This window comes from Suncus etruscus, chromosome 11, assembly GCF_024139225.1.
Source record: "Suncus etruscus isolate mSunEtr1 chromosome 11, mSunEtr1.pri.cur, whole genome shotgun sequence".
Classification (NCBI taxonomy): Eukaryota; Metazoa; Chordata; class Mammalia; order Eulipotyphla; family Soricidae; genus Suncus; species Suncus etruscus.
The window spans coordinates 24,709,777-24,731,200 of record NC_064858.1 but is presented as its reverse complement, the minus strand read 5'-3'; the positions used below and the strand labels follow the sequence as shown (position 1 = coordinate 24,731,200).

At 35.8% G+C, this 21,424-nt stretch overlaps 1 non-coding gene across 1 annotated transcript; it reads left to right on the top strand.

Annotated features, from left to right (window-relative positions):
* The first annotated feature begins 2,485 nt into the window (after nucleotides 1-2,485).
* On the top strand, nucleotides 2,486-2,618 carry LOC126023130 (small nucleolar RNA SNORA51). The gene has a single exon (XR_007500337.1). It is a non-coding gene; the product is annotated as a small nucleolar RNA SNORA51 (small nucleolar RNA).
* Nucleotides 2,619-21,424: the final 18,806 nt, after the last annotated feature.

The following is a 21,424-nucleotide window of genomic DNA, read 5'->3' as shown; positions in this document are numbered from 1 at the left end:
CCTAGACTTTTTTTTTTCCCAGAAAAGGAAATGGTACATTGTTTATTAAGGCAAACACTGAAAGGGAATTTTGTGTTGTGATTTCAATAAAGTCGTAAATAAAAACTTATATTTCAGTGTATTGTACAAAGTAAAGATACATTAAAATTGTTGATTTAAATGTTTTACTTGGCAGAGTAAGCTAGTGGAAATTGCAATGAAGGAAGTTCTAATGAACACCCAGATAAAGTTAATTAAATCTTATTGTTTCCAATAGGCAGGCTAGTTTATAAACATTGAATTGATACTTGATGTATGCAATAGGCCAAGTTTTATGTAATGTGTATCTCGAGCTTAGAGTTCATGATAACAGGTAATATTAAGTGAGATGCCAAAACCTTGGACATAATATAATTAACAATGAATAAACACAAGGATTAGGTCAAGCCAGAGGACCTACATTTAAATTGTTGTTCTGCCCTATACCTTTGGGACAATAGGGTGCCTCTTTTAATTATAATGCCTATCTTTCAATTATGGTATAAATATTAAATATTACAATATACTAAAAATGCTTTCTAAGTTGAGAAAGGCATTATGTGTTAGCAGTTACTACAACTTAGGACATGGAGTTATTTATAAATTTGAAAAGTAACTCCAGTGCACACGAATTCTTATGTTAAATGATGGCTTTTAGTAATACTTCTCTTCAAATCAATGATTATATTTTCCTCCTGAATGAGTGATACAGAAAAGAGCAATAAGATGCTTACTAGCAACTTCATGTTTAACCTACACTTATTTATTATTGGATTGCTTACATTGTATATAACGCATTCCTTAAGAAAAAACACACACAAAAACATTAAGTTCTGAATGAGCTGGTAAATGTCAAGATCATTTTAGCATTTAATCTCTTATGCAATATATAATAGATGTGTAGGATGTATAGAATAACCAAACACTCAAAATAAGAAAATGAATTTAAAAAGTCGACACTAGGTGGGTCCATCGCAATGAAATGAGCATTTTAAATTGTAATGTGAGAAATAGGTGCTTATAATGATGCATTACAGTTCAAAAACATAATTCCAGTTGAAAATGGGACGAAATAAAAAGTTCAATTGGTATTTTATGAACACATTAAATATATAAATAATAAATATAAAGAGTAATTAAACGTGCAAAATGTTATAAATCATTTCTTAATCTAGTGATTTAGTACCTGCCAAAACAGTTTCTTTCCATAAAATTATACAAATGTAATATTAGTTGAGATAGGAAGATAATGTATAGCCACTACTGAAAAATACACTTGAAATCATAAAGTTTAAGGAATGTTTATATAAAACAAAATAACTTGATTTTATTATACAAAGAAACATTATGGAATAGTAGAAAAATTACAGAATGATGCTTACTTAGAGAACATTCATTACATTTGTTTCTTTATGACATGATATTAAAATATGCTTTTATTCATGTACAGTGTTACAAAAACTCCAAATTCTAATATAACAATGATCTTCCTTTTACTAAATCATATAAAAACTTCAATTTTTAGACTACTTGACCTTGTCCAAGGCCTCCTTTATCAACATACTCTTATTTTCATTGCAGCAGAGCCCCTGATTTTTAATCCTCCTTCCCTGTTTATCCTCTATGTTTGAACAATATTCTCTTTATTATGCTCATCCACTAATATCAAAGCTGCTTTCTCTGAGCATTAATTCTCACTCTCCCACTAAACAACTTCATTTAATTATTCCTAACATATAGAGTTCAAAAGAAATTCAAAGAGAGTACAAGTTAAAATATCAAAATTCCAAAATGATAGTTCTCTTTCATTACCTCTTCCAAGTATTATATATCCACTAGAAGGTCTTACAGGCCTCTCAAATTTATCAAGTCCCCAAAGTATTCTCATTCCATCTCACCTCTTTTCCTCAATTTTCTCTTTTTTTTTTTTTTGGATTTTGGGTAACACCCAGCGATGCTCAGGGGTTACTCCTGGCTGTCTGCTCAGAAATAGCTCCTGGCAGGCACGGGGGACCATATGGGACACCGGGATTCGAACCAACCACCTTTGGTCCTGGATCGGCTGCTTGCAAGACAAACGCCGCTGTGCTATCTCTGCGGGCCCTTTTTGTTATTTATTTATTTATTTATTTATTTTTTGTTTCCATAGTCATTATTTTGGCTTAAAACATTATCATCAGCTAAAAGACTATAATTCCTCTTAGTTTCATCAACCCCTTCTGTTCTTTACAACTCATTTCTCCACAAAGGGTCCCAGATTGGTGATCTCAAATATGATTATGTTCCTCATGTTTAAAATCCTTCTTTCAGAAAGCCTGTCTAGAATATAGGCCGGTGTGGGGTGGGGAGGAAGGACAATTGGGATATTGGTCATGGGAATGATGCACTGGTGAAGGATTTGATATATATATGTATATGTATATATATCAATATATATATCAAAAACAAAAAAGAAAAGAAAAGATAAGGCCTCCCAATTCTTACCACAGGCTGTGTTCTTTACACTGACTGTATAGAAAGAGGAGGTACAGTAAATGCACCCCATATACACCTCAACCCAGGTCCTTTGCCTGGTCTATATTGTGAATTGGGAGACAAAAAAAATTTAAAAAATAAATAAAATCCTTCTTTGACATACACATAATCAAGTTTTTCTCAACCATTTCAATTGCTCTTTTTTATTGTTTCTTTGGGCCACTCCTGTTGGCATTCAGGGATACTCCTGACTGCTCTTAGAAATCACTTCTGGCATGTTTGAGCTAATTTATAGGATGCAGGGGATTGAACCTGGTTTGGGCTCATGCAAGGCAAATGACCTACCTGCTGTTTCATTACTCTGGCCCTCAACTGTTCTTTTTCCTCCATTACTGATTTTCTTTCTTTACTTCTCATTTCTTTTTGTAGACCCCTGGTCTCATGACCTAACATGCCTCTCTCACAGATGTGAATTTCTACCAATTGCTCCTTAGAATATGCCGAGACTATACCACTTGACAAAAACTGGCCTAAACAGTACCCACTTTGTTGTCATATAGTTCCAGTAAAGCTAATTTCATCTTTATCACCTAGTGTGTTGTTATTTTCTGAACCAATACAAGCGTCTTCTGCTATTTTCTATTTGTAAATGTATTTTACTCAGAAATTTTGTGTATATTTATTTGGTTTTGTTCCACACTTGACAAAACTCAGGGCTTACTCCTGGCTCTCAGCCCAGGGGTACATATACACGTGGTTCTTTGTATCAACCTGTTTGGGCTGTGTGCAAAATAAGCTCTTTACCCACTCTACTATCATTCCAGCCTAATCAGAATTTTATAAACTTGGCTTGTGACTGTTGAAACTAAATTTCTATTTTACTTCCTGACAGGGTTAAACTTTCTGTTCAGACTAAGTGAATTTCACCTAGTTCCCATTGTTGGAGAAATTATTGCTGATCATTTCACAATTTTTGAGTGAAATATGAAAAAAGAATCCTTTTAATATGTATTAAACAAAATTGAGCTGGAGTTAGGCATCGTTTCAAGATCTCTTGCTGGGGATGGTTCTGGATTGCATTCTTTTGGTTTACTACCAAACCAGTAAACAACAAAGAACAAATGTTTCACCATGCTTGCGGGCAACAAACAGGAGGAGAAACTCCACAAAGTACAACTTGACTTTCTACTAAGAAGTACTATCAAATTCCAGGCTCAACCACACAGCTGAGTGATCCTCTTAAGAAAGCTGAAGCTGACCCAAAGCATTCCCCACCTAGCAATGTGCCAACTTGCACTAGCTTGTGCTGTGACCTGAACCAATGGTGTGCACAACACCATTACAATAACATTCCATTTCCACCTTTCCTAGGGTTCCTCCAGGGGTGTATCAGATGTAGAAATGTAATAATTTCCTTTCTCCTACAGAAGAAAGGCTTCATAGACGTCCAGCTTCGTTAGCTACACTTGGAGATACAACTCAGATCCAAGACTATTTAATCATTTTAAAAAAAAAAAAAGCATGCAGTTACAAGTCAAAGAAATAGTGAAGTAAATGAGGCACTTGTCTTGCATGCAGTTGACCAAGGTTGACCATCACTAGGATCACCTGAACACCACCACCAGTGATCAGACAGAGCCAGAAAAAAAAATGCCTGAACATCACCTGATGTGGCCCAAAACAACAAAAGGCATGTGCGAAATGGTTTTCCGTATATTTATTGTTTTATGATTGTTGATATATATTATATAAAGCTTTCTCTTTTAGGCATACAATTGAAGAACACTGATTATATCAGATTTTCATTACCCAAATAGTAACCCTGGAGCTAGAGTGATAGTACAACAGATAGTTTGCCTTACACATGGCTGACCCACATTTAATCCCCAGCACCACATATGATCCTTAAGCATACCAGGAGTGATCCTTGAGTACAGAGTCAGCAATAAGTCCTGAGTACCTCTAAGTGTGGCCCAACAAAATCAACAACAAAAATTACTTACTTTCTATTTACTAAGAAATTTTCTATCCCCCTGCACACACATCTAGGTCTCTTGTAACGTCTAATCTACTTCTTAACATTATGAGTTTTCCTATTATAGATGATTTGTATAAATTCAACGAGACATAATTTCCATTTTAGTGCTTTAATTTAAGCTTATTTTATGTAAAATGATTTTATGTATCACTGAAGCATTTATAGTTCTATTTATTTAATTATTTCTTTTAGGTCACATTGGCAGTGCTCAGGGACTACTTCAGACTCAGTACTCAGAGCTTAATCGTGGAGGTTGCTCTGTGAAGAACAGATGTTGTACCAGGGATTAAGAGGGTAAGTTCTATTCAAGCACTTTAACCCCAGTACCACTCTTCCACTTTTTGAATTTCTTTTTTGTTTGTTTGGTTTTTTTTTTTGAGCCACACCCGGCAGTGCTCAGGGGTCACTCCTGGCTGTCTGCTCAGAAATAGCTCCTAGCAGGCACGGGGGACCATATGGGACACCGGGATTCGAACCAACCACCTTTGGTCCTGGATCGGCTGCTTGCATGGTAAACACAGCTGTGCTATCTCTCCGGACCCTTGAATTTCTTTTTTAAACTAAAGAATGTTCTATCATATTCCTGTGTCCTATTTGTGTATCTATTCACCCCTTGGTGAATAATTGAGTTGTTCCTAAGTTTTGTCAATTGTGACTATTCCCCCAGCAAACAAGAGCACTCAAGTAACTATTTTTAATTCCTTTGAGCAAAAAATGGGAGTGGAATTGTGAGCGTATCAGTCTATTTTTAGCATTTTTTGCTATCACCAAATTTTTCCATAGCATTCCCACCAGCATTATATGATGATTCCAATTTCTACATGTCTTTGCAAATATTTGTTTTTCAGTTTTGTCTGTTTATTTTTTGAGACTTATCTTATTACTCTGTCACCTGATTCAATTTTAGGCAGTGAACTACAAGGAAATTACCAGGACTATCTTTCTTTTTTTTGGGGGGGGGTGTGTCACATCTGACAGGGGTTACTCCTGGCTTTATGCTCAGAAATTGCTCTTGGCAGGCTCAGGGGATCATATGAGATGCCAGGATTCCAACTTCTGCACACAAGGCAAATGCCTTACCTCCATGCTATCTCTCTGGCCCCCCAGGACTATCTTTTATATTAATCTATATTAATCTATAATAAATTGTATTATATGTAAATGTGGGTCAGCAGACAAGGCACTTGCCTTACATGTGGCGTGCCCGGGCTAGGACCATCGAGATATTCCTGAGTGCAGAGCCAACAGTAAGTCCAAATAGAGCTGAATGTGACCCAGAAATAAGTAAAAATGCATATATAGACATATACATATAAAATAGGTAAGTATATATACTATTTAACCTATATAATTGATTCACAGTATTGCTGTCTAGGTTTTTGAAAGTTTTTTAATGTTCTCTGTGTTGAGTGCACCATTTTTGGAAGCACTGTAATATCAGACCAATGAATGAATGAATGAATGGCTTGATCAAGCTCTTCTTCCATTTCCTAGTATCCCCCACCAAAATCCACTTAATATATTGTCCTCAGAGAGAAGAATATCACATATTAAGCTGATAAATTATGTATATTTTTATAATTCCTCAAGTATAAAAAATGAAAAAGGTAAAATTAGCAAAATTGCTTTTTTTAATTAATCTATTTTGGGGAAAGACTTGAATCTTTGTTAGTTTTATTCATCATCAAATGATTATTTTGCCAATTAAGATTTGGGTGGGGAAATGTAAATAGTTTGAGAATTTCTATAAAGTAAAAGCTAGCAAACACTTCATTAAAACACATAATATAACATTTAACTCGAAAAAATTAGTAATAGCTCATCACTGTTTTCTCATTTTATTGAGGAAACTCGGGGCTCTAATAGAAACCCATCTAAAAATGAACAAGATAAGGTCAGGATAGATAGATAGCTCAGCAGTAGGGCACTTGCCTTGCATGCAGCCAGTGGTTCAAATTCCGGCATCCATATGGACCCCATGGGTGCAATTTCTGAGCACAGAGCCAGAAGTAACCCCTGAACACTTTTTGGCAGGACCTCCCCCCAAATAAAAACAGGATAAAATAAACAATATTGTAAATCTTTACTGCAGATATTCATCTCAGCTTTCAAGTAATATATTTTAGGAATTTGATGAAATTACTTATCACTATATATGAAAGAAATAAAACAGAGATATTTCTAGTAAAAAAAAAAGCAGGAAAGGCTAAAAAGCCACACTATGAAACATTTTCCCCTCAAGATGCCCTCTTAGGCCTTCATTTGACAAAAATAAAATTTAAAAAGTCTTTATGATGCCAGGGTTCAAGCTATAATATTAAGTACTTCTACTTAGAAGCTAAGAACTGAGCATAAGGACTTTAGCATAATACTGATCTGAAACTAAAATACCCTAGACAGCTACTTGTTTGTTTAGTTTTTATGAAATTTTCTGGGGTTGTCGACACTAATGTTAGTCACTCCCACAAAATTCTACGTTTTCATGTCAAGTTCAAAGAGAAATAATTTCCTCTAGAGATAATCTAGTATTAAAAGATCATGTCTTTTAATTAGGAGTAATCATAAGTGGATTACATTCAGAACCAAACTGACATCTTAAAATCTGTTAGACTGTTATTTGTATATAAATAAAGTTATTATAGCGGTTTAATTCTCTTTGCCATTTCTCATTATTTGTAAGACTGACAAAGACAGAGACAAAAAATTATTGAAAGAAACAAATTACTTATTGGGTGATGATTTTAAAAGAATAAATTGCTGCATAAAAGTGACTGAAGATAAAGTTTTGATGATAGGAAAATAAAGAGGATCTAGAAAAAAATAGAAGAAATGAATAAAAGAAGGTTTGAAAGTTGACACTGGAAAAGTAAGATAAAAATATTAAGAAAGAAAATGTTTTAGATACTTTTCAGGAAAAGTATAAAACAGGTAGACAAAAAGATGCAAAAATATCGATTCAAATTCATGACATATGTCTTATACTTGGTTTCTCAGTTTTAAGAATAAAATCAATTATTTTTCATCAATATTTTTACTTCGATGTAGACACTAGAATCCTAAACATTAGAAATAAACATATAGCAATGAAAAATGTTCAAGTCAGCTAATTAAGGTAGATAGGCAAAAACTGTTAAATGGTTAATGCTCATTTATTTAATTAAAGTGTAAATATGCATTTAATTAAATAAAGTAACATTTAGATATTTCTTTATTGGTTTGTTTCCTTTTTTGGTTTGTTTTATTTTTTGGTTTTTGAGCCACACCTGTACTCCTGGCTATGCACTAAGAAATTGCTCCTGGCTTGGGGGACCATATGGGATGCCAGAGGATCCAATCTCGGTCAATCCTGGGTCAGCTGTGTGCAAGGCAAACACCCTACCACTGCACCATCTCTACGGCCCCTTTTGGTTTTTTTTTTTTGTTTTTGTTTTTGTTTTCTACCATGCTGGGTGACTCTCAGGGGTTATTACTGGCTATGAGCTCAGAAATCGCTCCTGGCTGGGAGACCATGTGGGACACCGGGGATCGAACTCATGTCCCTTCTGGGTCAGCTGCGTGCAAGGCAAATGCCCTACCACTGTGCTATTGCTCAGGCCCCTATTGGTTTATTTTCTATTGACAATCCAGTACAGCAAAATGAGTCAAACCAGTCAGACTTAATGTCTTTTTACCTATTTTCCCCTTACATATACATATATATATATGAATTTTGTGCTAGGATCAAAACCAGGGCTTCACTTTTCACATGCAAGGAAGGTACTCCACCACTGAGCTACATTCCCATCATAGACCTTATTTTTATAATGTATCATGTAAATAACAATATAAAGTTTAAAGCAGGGTTGTCAATAAATTATAAGAAAAAAATACCCATTAAGTGAACTAAGGTTCTATTTTTACATGTCTCTAGATCTGTTTTTTGTTATTCACTTGTGTTTGTTGTTTCTAAAGTGTGGGTAGTTTAATATTGGTTTAGTTGTTATTTTTGTTGTTATAGTTATTGTTGTTATAGTCATCAATACTCAGCTATGAATAATTTATTAAAGTTGCAACATCTTTGGGATGGGATATGTTTCCATCCAGTGGAGTTGATAATTATATACTTGATAAGGTTATTTGTAAGGATATAATCAATGAATATTCATAACTGCCTTGTGCAAATAGACATTCAATTTTTGCTATTGTGAGCAGAAAAGAAGTTAAAAGTTGTATACTTTGAGACTTGTATTCAATTCACCAAGTTAAAAATAACAATTATTCTTCTCAAAAGATTTGTAAGCAAAATTACAATGGGTATATTTAAATTAGCATATTCTTTCTAACTATAAAAATCAACTTCTAATAGTTAACCTATCTTGTTGAACTAGTAGGCTCAGCATCAAGCAGAATCAAAATATACTTTATGATGTAAATATATACATTCAATGAGCAAACCAATTTTATTGAGCTCTACTGAACAACAGTCTTTTTAGAAAAAAAAGTATTCTTATCTCTTTAATATACTGAAATTCAGTGATATACTGTCATAAAATACAATTGTGTGAACTAACTAAAACAAAAACTTTGTTTAAAATCAAATAAGCCTAAAATCTATTTTGTCAACTAAATGACAGCAAATAATTTTTACTTTTGTTTTTGGGTTTTGAGCCACACTAAGCTATGCTTAAGGATCATTCCTGCTGGAGTTCAGGGAACCATTTTTAGGGTCTGGTCAGCAGTGTGCAAAACAAGTGCCTTATACCCATACTCTACATTCTGTTCAGACACTTGGACCAAATCTTGAAAGAATGAATGAATATTGTTTTAAAGATGTTCATTCAAACTTTTATAGTTCTGATAAAGACCTAGAAATTATCACTTCAGCACTAGTATTAAAAAGTGGAAGAGAAGAGAAAAATGGAGGAAATGAAAAAAAAATAAAAATAGAGCAGGGGCCGGCGAGGTTGCGCTAGAGGTAAGGTGTCTGCCTTACAAGCGCTAGCCAAGGAAAGGACCACGGTTCGATCCCCCGGTGTCCCATATGGTCCCCCAAGCCAGGGGCAATTTCTGAGCGTGTAGCCAGGAGTAACCCCTGAGCATCTAACAGGTGTGGCCCGAAAAACAAAAACAAAAAAAAAAAAAAATAGAGCAAAAGAAACATAGCCAGAGATGGGCTACATTTGGTAATTTATTGAAAAGCAGGTGAAAACACTTTTTTTTTGTTTGTTGATTTTTTGGGGGGGTCACACCCGGCGGTGCTCAGGGGTTACTCCTGGCTGTCTGCTCAGAAATAGCTCCTGGCAGGCACAGGGGACCATATGGGACACCGGGATTCGAACCAACCACCTTTGGTCCTGGATCGGCTGCTTGCAAGGCAAACACCGCTGTGCTATCTCTCTGGGCCCGAAAACACTTTTTTAAGATTAGGAATAATATAATTATATGCAGCTTTTGTTTAGTCTTTTTTTTTTTTTGAGTCACACCCAATAGAGCTCAGTGTTTACTCCTGACTCTGCATTGAGGGATCACCCATTGCTCAGGGGTCCATATATTGTAAAGAAAGATTGTATCCAGGATGGCTTTGTGCAAAGCAAGAGCCTTGCCTACTGTAATGTAGCTCTAATATGAAAATTTGGAAAATGAAAGAAACAGTACTTGGGAAATGTTTGAAAGTCCTTTAGGCACTCATTTGAAGCTAGATTTATAACAGTCATAAGGTCAGTTAACTATTATTACAGTATGTAATATGATGAGACCTATTTTATATGTCTTTGATATACAAAAAACATCAAGTTTTCTTTCCAAGGCCCTGCATATAGTACCGCATCAGTATTTGTTTATAAAACAAACTATCAACTTTTATGAGGAAAAAAAGGCTGTTGATTTAGAAGTACAGATATAGAATATATGTTAAAATAAAAATAAGAGACAATGATGGGGAAGGAAAAGAAGCAATGAATAGGATTCAGATTCTATAAGGTGGATTCTTCTTCCACACAAACTAAATTTTCCATTTTATTATGACAAAAAAAATTGGGGTGTGGGCCACACCTGGCAGCACTCAGGGATTACTCTTGTGCTCAGAAATTACTACTGTCATATTCAGGGGACCATATGGAATATCTGGGATAGAAAGCGGGTGAGCTGCATGCAAGACAAATCCTACCTACTGTGCTATAACTCTGGTTCTATATTGTGACAAATTTTTATGCAACCTGATTATCTTATCTGAAATATCTTTAGACTAATACTTGGAGATAAATCATATTTGGGCTTAAGAAATAAAAAGTACATAAATAAACAAGGAGAGGAGGTTTGCATTAGAGGTATCATCTACAACTTAAGTGAATTCACTTACTCAAGTTCGCCAACATTTCATTGACATTATCAACACAATATTAGAAAAAATCAAAGAGAAACATTAGTAAAAGATAGTACTGGGTTTTAGAACATATTATAAAATGATTCTTGGCTATTATCACCTCATGCTCCTAGTTCTCAACTCTCAGCAAAGTCAATTAGACTGATGTCTGAGTAAATAAAGAAGTGATATAACATTTTTAAGGTGAAAAGGCAGAGCAGCAGGAAGTTCCTGAGACAAAATTTCTCTCAATTTTTCACTAGGTCATTCCTGCACCTAAATAAGAATAAAAAAAAAAATTGTACTTGTCCTTCTTGGAACATAAACAGTCCTTATCAGCCTGTAGTTCAGAGGCTAATATGAGGATTAAACAGGTCTTCAAGGGTTGTCCTGGTTATCCAGCCCACAAACCATACAGTTCATAACATTATTTCTATAAGAAAACGTGTTGTGAACTCCAAATTTCAAGCAAATTTTTTAAAATAACCTGTTCATAAAATTGGAACAGCTTGCACATTGTGTGTTTTGGATTTAAGAACTTAAATGACACCTTAGTGGATAAAAACATACTCTGACTCAAATAACTATTATTAATTTCAATAAATTCTGCTAGAATGAGTACCCAGAGGTATAGTAACTTAATTTAAACCTTTGCAAAATAGAGCTGGTAAATTTCCATGAACAGATTGACTCATGATATTTTCAATGTCCAAAATTTTGTCTTTCAGTCATAGAGTAAATACCATGTTGCACATTTCAACACTTACGTCTTCAGTCGTAAAAAAATGAATTCTATGCAGGCAATATCAAATGTGAACCAGTCTAGAATATCAAAGTTTAAAAATGCCTTTTGGCTTATTTTTAACAGAGAAAGCAAAACTTTGCAAGTAATAATAGTAATCACGCACAGTATTAATTATACAACAGAAACTAAAATGTGAGGCTATAGATGTGTCAAATTATATTAGTTTCCCAAAATGTTATTTTATTGTTGTACATCATTGTTTTGAGCTCTTTAGTTTCCTTTGAAGTTCCTCCCTAGTCATTGTTACACTAAGTTTGAAATACTGAGTTGTTTGTTTTTAATCCGTATGATAATTTCTTTTATCAAAATATCAACCTAGAACCAAGCAAATGATAATTTAAATGAGATATTCTTTACTTTGGGTTCTATAATTAGTTCTTAATTATTTTGTTTTATTTATTTGTTTGCTTCCAGTATATGGCTAGAAACATTAACATAAGCTTCTTAGCAATTGCCTAAGTTTTGCACACTTATAAAAGCATTGCATATATTTTCCCACTATATCATTGAATGATTTCACACATTTGGTTGCTGCATATAAATAATTGAATTTTAGGAATCTTGTACTATTTAACACATCAAATCTCGCATCCTCTTATGTACATAGACACATTTTTCTTTGCTTTCTTAATCTAAAGCATATTTAAATTATAATATCAATATTATGAACTATGGACTGTTGGCTGCTATAAAAGATGGAGCAATTAAGAAATATTTATTTTTTTATTCTCCCCCATTACCTTAATATTAGTTATTAGTTCTGTTTATATTTGTATAATATGAAAACTTATTTGACCTGTCACCATATTTAGGATCATCTCTTTAATATATCGGTATATTAGGAATAATGACCATAAATATCTTTGTGGCTCTTTTATTGGATTTTACAAATTTAATCACATTTCCAATCCTTTTTTAAGTGGGGTGGGGCTACACTCAGCAGTGTTGGGAGGGGCTAATACCTATAATGTTCACCAGACACTTTAGGGCCTGATGGATCTTGGCTTGATTGTTGGAGAAGTATGCAGTGCTTGAAGTCAAACTAAGGGCTTCACTCATGCTAACTAGGTGCTTTGTGGCTTTGAATCACATTCCTGGTTTCATGTCTCCTAATCTTTAATGGCAAACATTCTAATATGGCCCTTGTAATAATTAAGATATTTTCTAACAGATTAAACAAACATGATTTTTTTTTTTGGTTTTTGGGCCACATCTGGTGATGCTCAGGGGTTACTCCTGGCTATGCGCTCAGAAATCTCCCTAGTTTGGGGATCATATGGGACTCCAGGGATCACACCAACCACTGTCCATCTTGGGTCAGCCGCATGCCAGGCAAAGCCTACCACTGTGCTATCACTCTGGCCCACAAACATGATTTTTGTGAGCATTTTAAATGATTTCTGTGAACATTTAAATTTTATTTTCTCCATGATTTGGCTCACTTTTAAAAACAGTGCAGAATATGATCTTTTTTTTTTTTAATTTTTTTTTATTTAAACACCTTGATTACATACATGATTGTGTTTGGTTTCAGTCATAAAAGGAACACCACCCATCACCAGTGCAACATTCCCATCACCCAAGTCCCAAATCTCCCTCCTCCCCCCCAACCCCCGCCTGTACCCTAAACAGGCTCTACATTTCCCTCATACATTCTCAATATTACGACAGTTCAAAATGTAGTTATTTCTCTAACTAAACTCATCACTCTTTGTGGTGGGCTTCCTGAGGTGAGCTGGAACTTCCAGCTCTTTTCTCTTTTGTGTCTGAAAATTATTATTACAAGGGTGTCTTTCATTTTTCTTAAAACCCATAGATGAGTGAGACCATTCTGCGTTTTTCTCTCTCTCTCTCTGACTTATTTCACTCAGCATAATAGATTCCATGTACATCCATGTATAGGAAAATTTCATGACTTCATCTCTCCTGACAGCTGCATAATATTCCATTGTGTATATGTACCACAGTTTCTTTAGCCATTCGTCTGTTGAAGGGCATCTTGGTTGTTTCCAGAGTCTTGCTATGGTAAATAGAGCTGCAATGAATATAGGTGTAAGGAAGGGGTTTTTGTATTGTATTTTTGTGTTCCTAGGGTATATTCCTAGGAGTGGTATAGCTGGATCGTATGGGAGCTCGATTTCCAGTTTTTGGAGGAATCTCCATATCGCTTTCCATAAAGGTTGAACTAGACAGCATTCCCACCAGCAGTGGATAAGAGTTCCTTTCTCTCCACATCCCCGCCAACACTGTTTATTCTCATTCTTTGTGATGTGTGCCATTCTCTGGGGTGTGAGGTGGTATCTCATCGTTGTTTTGATTTGCATCTCCCTGATGATTAGTGATGTGGAACATTTTTTCATGTGTCTTTTGGCCATGCGTATTTCTTCTTTGTCAAAGTGTCTGTTCATTTCTTCTCCCCATTTTTTGATGGGGTTAGATGTTTTTTTCTTGTAGAGTTCTGTCAGTGCCTTGTATATTTTGGAGATTAGCCCCTTATCTGATGGGTATTGGGTGAATAGTTTCTCCCACTCAGTGGGTGGCTCTTGTATCCTGGGCACTATTTCCTTTGAGGTGCAGAAGCTTCTCAGCTTAATATATTCCCATCTGTTAATCTCTGCTTTCACTTGCTTGGAGAGTGCAGTTTCCTCCTTGAAGATGCCTGTAATGTCCTGGAGTGTTTTGCCTATGTGCTGTTCTATATATCTTATGGTTTTGGGGCTGATATCGAGGTCTTTAATCCATTTGGATTTTACCTTTGTACATGATGTTAGCTGGGGGTCTAAGTTTAATTTTTTGCAAGTGGCTATCCAATTGTGCCAACACCACTTGTTGAAGAGGCTTTCCCTGCTCCATTTAGGATTTCCTGCTCCTTTATCAAAAATTAGATGGTTGTATCTCTGGGGAACATTTTATGAGTATTCAAGCCTATTCCACTGATCTGAGGACCTATCCTTATTCCAATACCATGCTGTTTTGATAACTGTTGCTTTGTAGTACAGTTTAAAGTTGGGAAAAGTAATTCCTCCCATATTCTTTTTCCCAATGATTGCTTTAGCTATTCGAGGGTGTTTATTGTTCCAAATGAATTTCAAAAGTGTCTGATCCACTTCTTTGAAGAATGTCATGGGTATCTTTAGAGGGATGGCATTAAATCTGTATAATGCCTTGGGGAGTATTGACATTTTGATGATGTTAATCCTCCCAATCCATGAGCAGGGTATGCGTTTCCATTTCCGTGTGTCCTCTCTTATTTCTTGGAGCAGAGTTTTATAGTTTTCTTTGTATAGGTCCTTCACATATTTAGTCAAGTTGATTCCAAGATATTTGAGTTTGTGTGGCACTATTGTGAATGGGGTTGTTTTCTTAATGTCCATTTCATCCTTATTACTATTGGTATATAGAAAGGCCATTGATTTTTGTGTGTTAATTTTGTAGCCTGCCACCTTGCTATATGAGTCTATTGTTTCTAGAAGCTTTTTGATAGAGTCTTTAGGGTTTTCTAAGTAGAGTATCATGTCATCTGCAAACAGTGAGAGCTTGACTTCTTCCTTTCCTATCTGGATTCCCTTGATATCCTTTTCTTGCCTAATCGCTATAGCAAGTACTTCCAGTGCTATGTTGAATAGGAGTGGTGAGAGAGGACAGCCTTGTCTTGTGCCAGAATTTAGAGGGAAGGCTTTGAGTTTTTCTCCATTGAGGATAATATTTGCCACTGGCTTGTGGTAGATGGCCTTCACTATATTGAGAAAGGTTCCCTCCATTCCCATCTTGCTGAGAGTTTTGATCAAGAATGGGTGTTGGACCTTATCAAATGCTTTCTCTGCATCTATTGATATGATCATGTGGTTTTTATTTTTCTTGTTATTGATGTTGTGTATTATGTTGATAGATTTACGGATGTTAAACCAGCCTTGCATTCCTGGGATGAAACCTACTTGATCGTAGTGGATGATCTTCTTAACGAGGCATTGAATCCTATTTGCCAGGATTTTGTTGAGGATCTTTGCATCTGCATTCATCAGTGATATTGGTCTGTAATTTTCTTTTTTGGTAGCGTCTCTGTCTGGTTTAGGTATCAAGGTGATGTTGGCTTCATAAAAGCTATTTGGAAGTGTTTCTGTTTGTTCAATTTCATGAAAGAGTCTTGCCAAGATTGGCAGTAGTTCCTCTTGGAAAGTTTGATAGAATTCATTAGTGAATCCATCTGGACCTGGGCTTTTGTTTTTCGGCAGACATTTGATTACTGTTTTAATTTCATCAATGGTGATGGGGGTGTTTAGATATGCTACATCCTCTTCCTTCAACCGTGGAAGATTATAAGAGTCCAAGAATTTATCCATTTCTTCCAGGTTCTCATTTTTAGTGGCGTAGAGTTTTTCAAAGTAGTTTCTGATTACCCTTTGAATCTCTGTCATATCAGTAGTGATCTCTCCTTTTTCATTCCTGATACGAGTTATCAAGTTTCTCTCTCTCTCTTTCTTTGTTAGGTTTGCCAGTGGTCTATCAATCTTGTTTATTTTTTCAAAGAACCAACTTCTGCTTTCGTTGATCTTTCGGATTGTTTTTTGAGTTTCCACTTCGTTGATTTCTGCTCTCAGCTTTGTTATTTCCTTCTGTCTTCCTATTCTTGGGTCCTTTTGTTGAGCATTTTCTAGTTCTATTAGCTGTGTCATTAAGCTACTCAGGTAAGCTCCTTCTTCCTTCCTGATGTGTGCTTGCAAAGCTATAAATTTTCCTCTCAGTACTGCTTTTGCTGTGTCCCATAAGTTCTGAGAGTTTGTGTCTTTATTGTCATTTGTTTCCAGGAACCTTTTGATTTCCTCCTTGATTTCATCTCGGACCCACTGGTTATTGAGCATGAGGCTGTTTAACTTCCAGGTGTTAAAGTGTTTCTTCTGAGTCCCTTTGGAGTTCACAAATAATTTCAGAGCCTTGTGGTCAGCGAAGGTAGTCTGCAAAATTTCTATCCTCTTGATCTTATGGAGGTATGTTTTATGTGCCAGCATGTAGTCTATCCTGGAGAATGTCCCATGTACATTGGAGAAGAATGTGTATCCTGGTTACTGGGGATGGAGTGTCCTATATATATCCACTAGGCCTCTTTCTTCCATTTCTCTCCTCAGGTCTAGTATATTCTTGTTGGGTTTCAGTCTGGTTGACCTGTCCAGTGTTGACAAAGCCGTGTTAAGGTCCCCCACAATTATTGTGTTGTTGTTGATATTATTTTTCAGATTTGTCAACAGTTGTATTAAATATTTTGCTGGCCCCTCATTCGGTGCATATATGTTTAGGAGAGTGAATTCTTCCTGCTCTACGTACCCCTTGATTAATATAAAATGTCCGTCTTTGTCCCTTACAACCTTCCTGAGTATAAAGTTTGCATTATCTGATATTAGTATGGCCACTCCAGCTTTTTTATGGGTGTTGTTTGCTTGGATAACTTTTCTCCAGCCTTTTATTTTGAGTCTATGTTTGTTCTGACTATTCAGGTGCGTTTCTTGTAGGCAGCAGAAGGTTGGATTGAGTTTTTTGATCCATTTAGCCACTCTGTGTCTCTTAACTGGTGCATTTAGTCCATTGACGTTGAGAGAAAGAATTGTCCTGGGATTTAACGCCATCTTTATTTCAAAATTTGGTGTGTCTTTTGGGTAGTCTTGTCTTAGATTAGGTCTTTCAGTTTTTCTCTTAAGACTGCTTTTGTGTCTGTGAAGTTTCTGAGCTGTTTTTTGTCTGTGAAACCATGTATTCTTCCATCAAACCGGAAAGTGAGTTTTGCTGGGTATATTATTCTGGGTGAAGCATTCATTTCATTCAGTCTTGTCACAATATCCCACCACTGCTTTCTGGCATTGAGCGTTTCTGGTGACAGGTCTGCTGTAAATCTCAGGGAAGCTTGCTTGAACATGATTTCCCCTTTTGATCTTGCTGTTTTCAGAATTCTGTCTCTATCTGTGGGATTTGTCATTGTGACTAGGATGTGTCTTGGGGTGGTTTTTCTGGGGTCTCTTTTGGTTGGTACTCTTCGGGCATGCAGGATTTGATCACATATATTCTTTAGCTCTGGAAGTTTCTCTTTAATGATGTTCTTGACCATTGATTCTTCCTGGAAATTTTCTTCCTGGGTCTCTGGGACTCCAATGATTCTTAAGTTGTTTCTGTTGATCTTATCATAGACTTCTATTTTCGTCTGTTCCCATTCTTTGACTAATTTTTCCATTGTCTGCTCATTTGCTTTAAGTTTTTTGTCCAATCTCTCCTGCTATATGGAATTGTTATGTATCTCATCTTCCACAGCACCAAGTCTATTCTCAGCTTCTGATACCCTGTCCCAGAGCTTATCCATTTTGTCATTCACTTCATTTACTGACTTTTTCAGTCCTGTTAGTTGACATGTTATTTCAGTTTGGAGTTTTGTCATTTCTGCCTTCATATTTTCTTGGTTCTTATTAGTGTCCTGTTCAACTCGATCCATGGTTGCTTGGAGTCTGTTGAGCACCTTCCATATTGCTAGTCTAAAGTCCTTATCTGAGAGGTTGATTAGTTGTTCAGTCATTATCTGGTCCTCAGAATTGTCATCTTCATTCTCTTTGTCTGATGCTGGCCTGCGTTGTTTCCCCATTGTCACACTTGTATTGTGGGTTTTTCTACGTGTTGTAGTGGTATTCATTGTCTATATGATGTAGGCAGCACACTCCTCTGGCTCCTCCCTTTCTGGATGGGCTGACTTGCCTCTAAGGGAGGGGAGTCCTCCGTGGATGAAGCCTCACACTGGGTCAAATCTTAGGCCCGAGCATGCAACAGAGAAGACAGTCCAGAAAGAAATGTTTGCTTCTGTGATATAGCGCCGTTCTTAGTGTGATTTTTCCTTCTTGTTGCAATGGAGTTCTTTCCTCTGAGCCTCTTTTTGCCCCACTCGCAAGAGTTTCACGCAAGAGGACAGTAGACAGACATAGACAGGTCACACTCACAGTCTTTCACAGCTGAGCCCCACTGGGCCGGTGTATTTTCGCGGATTTTCCCCGCCTGGTGTCACACACAGGGAGCCAGCCTTTGCAAAGGTTAGCCGCAGAATATGATCTTTTAAAATTATTAATTAATTCAAATATATATAGGCTATAAGATAAAGTATGTTTGCCTAGTTATCTTTTATTTTCCAAGATATAAATACTTAGGACTAATTTTCTTAAGAGACCAGAAATGCTTTCTAATGTATGTTAACTTTTGAAAATGAGAAATTATTATTTAAATTTTTTCCAGTTCATAAATAACTTTTATTCTACTTGCATCCTTAATTATTAGAAAAACTACCTAGGGTTCCTCATAAAATGATAGATGAAAATTTCCCATGTCACTCTACCATTTATGATGATGCCAAAATGCAATTTATAGCTTTGAACTAATAATTCAAGAAGTTCTATAGTACTACCTAGAGGGCAGAGATCATATTACTATCTATATGTGACTGCATCCACCAATAAAGTATGAGTGAAAGACATAAAATATATACCTTTATTGGTACTGCACTTATATATGTACAGTGGGTTTGAAAAGGGAGGGAGCATTAAAGAGGATTTTGAACTTGAACTGAAATTTCCAGCCTTGGGAAAAGTATTTGGGGAAATATGTCATTTGAATAAATGTCATAATAAACTGCCTGCTTCTCACAAAACCCCATTATTATGACTTCAAGAACAATGTCTCTTCCCACTCAAAAATTTCACTTGCAGGTCAAGAGAAGCATCCATCTACCTCTGAAGTAGAAAAGAACTGGAATTCTTTTAATATGTACTTGTCTGTAAACTTTCCACTTACTTGCCCTGTAGTGAAGGAGCATTAAGTCAGGGAAGGAGAAACTATTTCTATTTGTTTTTCATTCTCCCAAACCTTCCCAAATTAGGGTGCATACATGTTGGAGTTTGTCACAGATTGCTGACTGAGAGCCCGGATACTGGTATTTGCTTATTCCTGATTCTAGCCACCTTTTAGAGTAGCACCAGCTAATAAAAAACTAGTATATATGAATTACTTGTACAATCTTAAGTTTTCTATATGGTAACATTAAAGAGAAATATTAATTTTCATAATTTATTCAAAGCAATATATTCCAATCGCAGTCCAGTTAGCATGCAACCTATACTGTGCACGTATACTGTGAATTTAAGTTTGCATTGTCTATCTCTGTTTTAATTCAATGCCTATTTAGCTCACCCCAATGGAACAACTAGCCTTATTTTCAGAACTCAGTTACTACAGTTAGTAGGGTAGCAAAACAGGTGTATTATTTCCTACTTTTGCCAAGCCCCCCCTAAAGCTTGTGAAGACCCCCCAACCTGGCACAATCAGGATCTGTGTTAATCTTGGCAACCATATAACATAAAGACTCATGTTGTCGGTCACTAGTACCTGGAGTTCACTGCAGTGAAGTCAACATTTATGCCCATGGCTCCAAAATGAATCCTGGCAATGCTGCATGTTAAAGTGGACAGACAAGGCTCTCCCTTCTCCTCTGTAACAGAGACCTGGATGATGCAGTGCTACAGACTCCAGGGAGGCCCAAAGATTCTCAAGTATGCCTTACTCCTTCACTCTCCAACTGATTTCGGTAGTTCCAAAGCCCATTTTTTGCCATTCCATTAGAAGCTTTCAATAAAATATTGTGAAAGGGAGGTATGTCATGTGTATCAACAGAATCAAAGTACATATTTCTGGTATCACATGAACAGTCACAGTATATGACTGAAGTTTTCATATCAGTATTATTGATCTGTAAGTTTAGGAGTTGGAGGGTGGGAAGAGTGAGAATATGTGGGTAAGATACTTTCCTTGCACATGATCTACCAGGATTCAATTTGCAATGTTTCCCTAAAGTTCCCCAAACTCACCAAGAGTAATCTCTGAGCACAAAGCCAGGAGTAAACCATGAGCATAGTCAAGAATGGCTGCCCACCAAAAAAAATAAAAACACAGCTGCAACAATAACCATAAGAAGATGAGGAGTTGATCTAGATAAGCAGAAAAAATGCCTTCCATGTAGAAATGTAAGATTATATGAATCAAGTAAATATCATGAAAGCACTCATTTAAACATTATTAAATAAATGCATCACACAGTATTCTGAATTATAAATACATTCTATATCTGAGAGGCTTTTGTTTTAAGTTATTATTTTTACCAGAAAATAAAAAATTCAAGATAGGAGCCAGAGTGAATTTGCAAACTAAAATTTTATTAATTTCCCTCTGAGTTATAATTTGTCAAATTTTTTCAGGTGAAATAAGGAAAGCAATTTTAAAGATAAAAATTTACAGTAGTGTCCTTAAAACATATTTTAAGAAAATGCATTTGAACAAAAACAAATTAAAAAAATAAAATACAGCTCAATGTGTGGCTTGGGATATCAGAATCCTCCTCCACCAAAATTATCAAAACAATATCATAAACAGCAAATTTTTTTCAAAAGTTTTTATAGATTGTAAACTCAGAAAGGGAAAATATCAATAGAGAACCTCTCTTTGACATAGATATGAGTTCATTTATTTATTAAGCAACTACTTATTCTAAATAAAGTGAATGCAATACTATGCTAAAGTGTCAGAGAGATAGTAATGAGCAAGGGACAGTCTTGCCTTGAAGGAACTTGCAGAAATTGAGGAGAGAAGTGAAAAGGCAATTTTCACATGCTGTGGTAAATGCTCTAATAAAAGTAAGTTTGGATTACAAGAGTTTACAAGGAGCACAAAGTGGCAT